The sequence below is a fragment of the Neltuma alba genome, unplaced genomic scaffold, assembly GCF_004799145.2.
Source record: "Neltuma alba isolate B1F8T4 unplaced genomic scaffold, ASM479914v2 tig00010850_pilon, whole genome shotgun sequence".
NCBI lineage: Eukaryota > Viridiplantae > Streptophyta > Magnoliopsida > Fabales > Fabaceae > Neltuma > Neltuma alba.
In genome coordinates, this window is record NW_021635646.1 from 15,440 (window position 1) to 23,444 (window position 8,005).

Consider the following 8,005-nt stretch of genomic DNA (forward strand, 5'->3'; position numbering starts at 1 on the left):
TACGTACTCTCGCGGAAAGGCTTAAAGATTAAATGTTCCCTAACAATATCTTTGGGATGCCACTTTTTGAAATTACATTTAGGACAGGGACACTGAATCTTACCATTTACGGCAGCATTGGCGAAAGCAAAATCCAAGAAATAGTTTAGACCAGCCAAGTATTGCGGAGTCGACCGGTGCAAGTTGATCCACGACCTATCCATCACTAATAATGCTCAAATTTCGTGAAAATATGACACAGAGCTCAAAGAGAAGTTAAAATGGAATTCAGTTGGAGTGCTTCAGCTTATAAAGGAGGCTGGTGGAACGGTCATTTTTTTGTAGCGGTTACAAAACCGCTACAAATTTGTATCGGTTTTAACGGAAATTTTCATTTTCCAGCGGTTATTACCGCTAGAAATTCTAAATATCGGTTACAAACCGATAGAAATTTCTAGCGGTTTAACGGGAATTTTTGTCTCCATCGGTTTTGAATTTTTTGCTAATTTTCTAGCGGTTCTTGTGAACCGCTAGAAAATTATCAAATTTTCTTTTCAGATTGACAATAAAACCGCTACAAACGATGGTTAAAATCCAGTTGAATTTTCTAACGGTTTTTGAACCGCTACAAACGATATTATTTTTAAATTTGAACCGCTACAAACGATATTATTTTTAAATAATTGCGGAGTCGACCGGTGCAAGTTGATCCACGACCTATCCATCACTAATAATGCTCAAATTTCGTGAAAATATGACACAGAGCTCAAAGAGAAGTTAAAATGGAATTCAGTTGGAGTGCTTCAGCTTATAAAGGAGGCTGGTGGAACGGTCATTTTTTTGTAGCGGTTACAAAACCGCTACAAATTGTAGCGGTTTTAACGGAAATTTTCATTTTCCAGCGGTTATTAACCGCTAGAAATTCTAAATATCGGTTACAAACCGATAGAAATTTCTAGCGGGTTTAACGGGAATTTTGTCTCCATCGGTTTTGAATTTCTAGCGGTTATAAAAACCGCTAGAAAATTAGGTAAAAATTTGCTAATTTTCTAGCGGTCTTGTGAATAAACCGCTACAAAGATGGTTAAAATCCAGTTGAATTTTCTAACGGTTTTGAACCGCTACAACGATATTATTTTTAAATATTAAATAGAAATACTGCACAATAAATTAATAACATTACAAAATAAATATTTATTAAATTAATAAATGATTATAGAATTATTTTGATTAATTAACATGTTTAACGTGTTTAATAAATTGTAATGTTGATGTTGTAATAAATAAATAAATATTTCAATATTAATTAGTACTTGACATAAATAAAATTATAGAAATAAATCAATAAAGTAAACAAATAAATATAAAATTTAAATAAATATCTAAATAGTATATAAAACCGTAAAATCAAGATTCTAATAAAATCCCATACAATGAAAGCAAATCATGGGTGGGGGGCAGAAGCAGCATCATCGTGATCATCCTCTGCTGAATCCTCTGGCTGGGGGTAGGCAGGCCGCTCAACCTGCTGGGACTGGACTGGCGGATGGGGGGGTAGGGGGGCGGGACTGGTGGCATGTGTAGGTCGGGGATGTCAGGAACCGAGATGTTTGGAGCTATACTGACCACCACATGACGCAGAGCCGTAGCAGCTGCCAAGAGCTGGTCAAGCTGCGTCTGGAGCTGACGATCACGCTCCTGGAATGACGATCACGCTCCACGATCCTGGCCTCCATCCTGGCCTCGAACTCTTGTCTGAGCTCCTCTCGCAATTCCTCTGAGGATGAGGAACCCGGCCGCTTCGCACTCGCATGAGAGCTCCCAGCAGTATATGAAAGGCCAGCGCCACTTGAGCGGGGCAACCTAGTCGGTGTAGGTCCAAGTCCAAGCCCGCTAACTCGACCAGGGTGCTGCGGCCGGCCACGACCCGCTAAAAGTGATGCGGTGGGATCCAAGGCAGACCCCTGAGACTCACGCAACTCGGAATCGACCTGAGTCATCCGTGCCTACCAAAATTAATATAAAGAAGTTAATTATAATATAATGATATCTACACTGTGATATTATATTAATATTTAATTTATTACTTACCGCTATCTCCTCAACCTCATCCGACGCACGCCCGTCTCGGGGTCTATACACCATCGGCCACATCTCGCCATAAGTGGGCGTGTATCCCCGCTCCTGCTGCGTCTTTTCCCTCTGTAAATGAAATCAAAGAAATAATTAGTTACAAATTAAATACATATACATATTTAATAAATTTATTTCAAGTACTCACAATCTCGTCATAAGTGATCGCAAAGCTCCTGGATCCAGCCCTATGACGTATCGTCTGATGCCTGACGCTCCCAGCATTTCTCCTAGAAAGAGCCTGAAGCAAAATGTAAAAAAATTAAATTAAATGAGTCAAGTCGGATAAAAAATAAAGAAATTATAATTAATACAATATTATCATACCATCTGGTCAGCCGTCATCCTAAAATAGACGTAACTGGACCAGTCTTGGTCCGGGACTCCACCAGGTACATTGCCAGTATCTCCTGGAGGGGCCTCGTCCCGTCACCTTTCTTCTCCCTCCACAGGTCGGCCCTCCTGTTCTTCCATGCCATCCCAAGCCTCTTGATCGTGTCAGCCCTCAACTCCTCCCCCAGAATAAATTTACTCTATGATTAAAAATAAATTAACTAAATAACAAATTATAAACAAATAATTAAGCAATTTCAATAACAAAAAACAAATAATTAGTTTTTAACTAATTTAAGAATATTATAAATAAAATATAAATTAATCAAAAACAAATAATAATTAAACAATTAAGTAATTTAAATGAAAAAATATTTTTACTCAACTAAATTTAAAATTATTATAAGTAATAAATTAATGAAATCAATAACAAATTTTTTTCATCTAACTACTTTTAAATAATTTAAATAAAAAAAAATATATATCATTTAACTACTTTTAAAAATATTATAAATAACAAACAAATTAAATAAATAAAAAATATAATCAAACAATAAATTATTTGAAAACAAAATATATAATCATTTATTAAATTAAAAAAAATTATAAATAACAATTTTATATTTACCTTCATCATTTCCCAGCCTTGCTGCTTCTTGTCTGGGGTGATCTTCTTCCAGTCCTGCACGTAGATGGGGAACAGCGTCCACTGCTGACCAAGGAGGCGCACGTACTTGTTGTACAACTGGCCACCTTTCTTCGTCGGTTGGCCCAACTCATTGAGCGGCACAACCACTCGTCCGCTCGTCGTCATAGACAGCTCTCTGGCTGTCAGCCTCCGATAGGACCTGTTCCCCTCAGTGTCTGCAAAATTTAATTAAGAAATAAATTATATATCAATAAATTAATACAATTTCTATATAAATTAAATACTGATCAAAACTTTAAAAAGTTAAATAAATACTTACCGACAAATTCCACCTCATAACCAGCCTGACGTCTCGGAGCAGGACGTTGCGCAGCCTGGGGATACTCATTCCCCTGATCCTGCTCCTCCTCCTCCTCCTCGTCAGCAGCATCAGCATCAGCATAGGGTTGCTCATCCCCAGTAAAAATGAGCCTCTTCAGTCCGCTCAACATCATCCTGCTCCATAAAACTGAGGATATCCTCCTCGCTGAGATCGTAGTCATGAATGCTGGGGAATGGCTCACCAGCATCATGATGAACCTCACTGGGTCCAGCTCTCTCAGGATCAACTGGGTCTTTCCGTGTCGACGAGTCATCCTAATAACAACAAATAGTAATTATTTATAAATGAAATAAAAAGAAAAATTATTTATAAGCTACAACATAATAAAATAAATAAAATAAAACATAAAATACAAATTATTTATCAATAAATTACTATTTTTACCTGAAAATAAGGATCTGCAACTGAATTAGAACTCGAATATGTTTGTGGAGAAAATTCAGCAGAGCTTCGCTTCCAGAACGATTGAAGAAGTGAGAGTGTGGGGGGGTATATATAGATCGAGAATTCTAGCGGTTCGGTCCAAACCGCTAGAAATTTCTAGCGGTTTGGGCCGAACCGCTAGGAATTCCCAACGGTCACATGTGCCTCGGGAATTGGCTAGTGGTTCGGTCCAAACCGCTAGCAATTTTCTAGCGGTTCGGCCAGAACCGCTAGAAATTCTGGCGGTTCGGTCCACAACCGCTATAAATTTCTAGCGGTTCTGGGCCGAACCGCTAGAAATTTCTAAACTCCTCGGGGAATGAAAAATATTTCTAGCAGTTCATGCATCAACCGCTAGAATTTTTCGGTGTCTAGCGGTTTATGGCCTGAACCGCTAGAAAGTAAACGCTACAAATTTGGCGCCAAGTTCCCGCCAAAGCCGGGGAATTTTCTAGCTCTAATTTTCTAGCGATTAGGTGGTAACCGCTAGAAATGTGCGGGCAGTGGTCAAACCGTCTGTATTTTGCAGCGGTTTTTATAGAAACCGCTAGAAATATTCGGAATTTCTAGCGGTTTTGTTGAACCGCTAGAAATGTTCCGTTGCTACTTCAACATTTTCTTGTAGTGTTTGACCTGAGATCATCATGGATTCCTACATGAGAAACGCTCAGCTTTGACCTAGTCAAAAGTCACTTTTGATCGAGTGATCATAAAGACTTTCAAGCTTAGTGTTTTTTTCATGCGGAGGAAGGAGGAATGTGAATGGCAAGTGGAATTTGTCCCTCACATTCGTAGAGAGATATATGGGCCCCTCGATGAGTAAGTCTGAGAAATGTATGGCCATACTATAATGGAAAGGTAGTTCCGTTTCTATACTCAAACTACTCAGGGATCGAGAAAGTAATGGTCATGAATAAGAGGATGACGTTCTCCATGCCTCATCTATGACCAAAATGTCGTGTGACAAAAGGGACGTGATATGGTTGTATGAAAGGTTACATCGTTCAATGATCCTCATGTGATTTGGGTAGTCGTGATGTCTTGCTAGAGACCGCTTACGACTTGTGAGTCATTATAGTTAATGGCCCACTGCCAACGGCCAAAACTAGAGAAGGGAGGATAGATTCTTCGAAAATAAACCCTAGAAGGACAAGAGGTGCTAGCACGTCGTTCGTGATTGGAAACTGTTCGTGTGGATACCGATAGAGGAAGTCGATCTGAGTTGTCGACTTCGAACGATAACGGAGGCGAGCAGAGGCGTCCTGAATGGCGGAATCCCCGAGCCACCAAGAAACCGAAAATCGAAGGTAATGCTTCTTACTACTTGACTTAAACACAATCGGTAGATCCGGGCAAAGGATTGAAATTTTAAATTTATTTTCCATTGCGCGTCTTCAATCCCTTCAATTTGTACACAATTGTGGCGCTTTTTCTACTGCCCTGGTAGTGCATGTGGAATATGTGAGCTTAGCCGGCAATGATATGAATGAAATCAAACGCATCAAGGGTTTTCTTGATATATGGTTTTAGTACGAAGAAGTATTGAAAATAAGAGCTAAGGATTGGAATTAGGATTTAACAAATCTATTAAAAAGTGTTTAGCATGAGAAATTACTTGTTACATGGAATTAGACAAAGTCATGTATGAGATTGGGGGATATCATGGGAAGAAGTGGTATTTTTCAATCCCGCCTTCATAGGTTTGTTTAATCCCAGTGTAATAAACAATTATGCATGCTAAAATATTTTTTAATGATTTTTTTCAATTACAATCACAGTTCTTTATCTCTTATTTTTAATACCTCGTTAGGACCTAAGGATCTGGGTTCTCTTATAAGTTCTTCGTTCTATCAAGGCCTCTCCTGGTATATAAAGGTCTCTTTTTGCCCTCTCACTCAGAAAAGAACATTCAATGAGTTGGGTTAGAAACACTGAAACAGAACCAAAAGGAAAGGAAAAAAAAACATAACAAAGGAAAAAATGAACAAAAGATGCTGAAAACCAGAGAGAGAGAGAGAAAGGCAAGATCCCCATGGGACCATAACAGATGGCTCGAAGCCTCGAACAACCCAAATGTGCAAAGAAAAGCTCTCATTGAATACTTGATGAAGAAACCCTAAGATCTAGTCTTATTTTTTTGGGTCCGGGACAAGACCGGTTTAGACTTTGTCTAGCAGGTTACTCGGCTAGTCCAGGTTACTTTGCTACTCACTTTAAAAAACAAAAAACTTGGGGATGGAGGGCTATACGTGCATAGGCATTTTTCACCCCAAAAAAACTCAAATTAAAGTTGTAAAATACAAATGTTTCACCTATCAAAGAAGCAAATTTTGATAGTAAGAGAAGCTCCAATGCTCAATCAATATAAAATGCAACAAATTCTCCTCTTTTTATCAAGATAATAACTTAGAACAAAAAATATTGCATTTGCATATGAACCTGTGACTGCGCAGCCTGCGACAAGTGTGTTGAAGTAAAGGAAGGAAGAGAGAAAGAGGCGACAGTCCCCATGAGTTTCACTAGTCTATTCAATTAAGTTTATTTGTTGTTATTTGTCATGAAATTAAACCCCCTAGCTTGTGTTGTACATATCTTAAATAAAATTCACACTTTTCACCAAAAAAAAAAGGGAGGCGATTAAGTGCGAGAGACTGGGAGAGCATAGATTTCCAAAGGATTATGTAACTAGGACACTCACAATAAATTAATTAATAATTACATACATTTTTTTTAAAACAAGAAATTCCTACTTGGACCGGCTAGACCAAACAGTCTGAAGACCATCCTAAACCGGTCTCACCTAGTGGTTCAGTCTGACTCGAATGGTCTTGTCCTCTTATTGGGTTTTTTTTTTTTTAAACTGGGTCAGTCTGGGTTGGATCAAGCAAACCAGGTTTCGGATATTTTTACACAATCCTAAATGTTCATCCTACGCTTCTCTTTAAACATGAGTATGATTTGTCACTGTTCATCCTTCTTTTCTCTTTAGTTTTTGCTTGCCTTAGTTTTGCTTATGCAAGTGTGACATTTCTCTCAAATTATGCTATTGGAATAAGTTTGGTTTCGTCCACTGTTCAAAAAGTCAAGAGCTTTAAAAGGTAAGTCCTTCAATCAAAACCAATGGATATTTTTAAGTGGAATTTTCTTGATATCAACTTGAATATCCATTTGATGACCATGATAGGCCAAAGAATCAGGGCAATTTTGGTTTTTATTGATGAGTTCAAATGTAATAATCCAGCCAGCTCGGGTCAAAAATTGTGTATTTGTCTAACCTAAACCATTAAGGAGATGATTCTACATTAGATCGATACTGATGAGATATAAAACTTTTGTAGAGTTGCTAAAGACAACAATTTTTCCTGAGTGTGCTTTTAATTAACTTAAAGCAAAATCCTTCATGAATCTCCATGGCAACTGGGAGAAATTCTGCATGCTCTGGGATATCCACATAATATGTGCTCTGACCAATATAAAATGGACAACTAGCATCGTTGGGCACACTCTTTTCTCAGTTTTTTCCAAGTTTCAAACTCATTAATCATTGCCCTCTTTTGTCTTTTCCTCTTCTCTCTTCGTACAAATGTTTCACCTCTCATCATTTGCTTCATTTTTTATTCAATTTTTCAGACATAAGATTCTTCTTCCTCCATCAAAGCCACGGGTCTGATAAAGGGTGTGATGGTTCTCTGGTGATGACTTTTGGGGAGCAATGTTGTCATATGAGGAGGAGCTTCGATCAGCGGCCATTTCCAGGCTTCCGTTGCACAAGCAGAACAACGTTACACTTGTCAAGCAACCATCTCGAAAGGCCAGTGAGTCAGACAACGTCGGTGGAAGGAGAAGTTCGAAAAGCCCAAGTCCAGTTCAAATACAATCAGAGGTACTGTTGTAAGCTTGATTACAGGGGGTTATTTGAAATAAGGGTCTTTTCACGCAACTGAAAATACTGTAGCTAATTAGGTTGTACCCCTAGTGCAATACACTACTAAAGAACTGACCTTTCAGACGAAGAAAACTGGTGGTGGTAAGAGGAGGTGGATGGTTAGTGAGAAAGAAAGTGGAGCTCCACATGGCTTTACAATGAAAATGATGCGGAGAGAGAA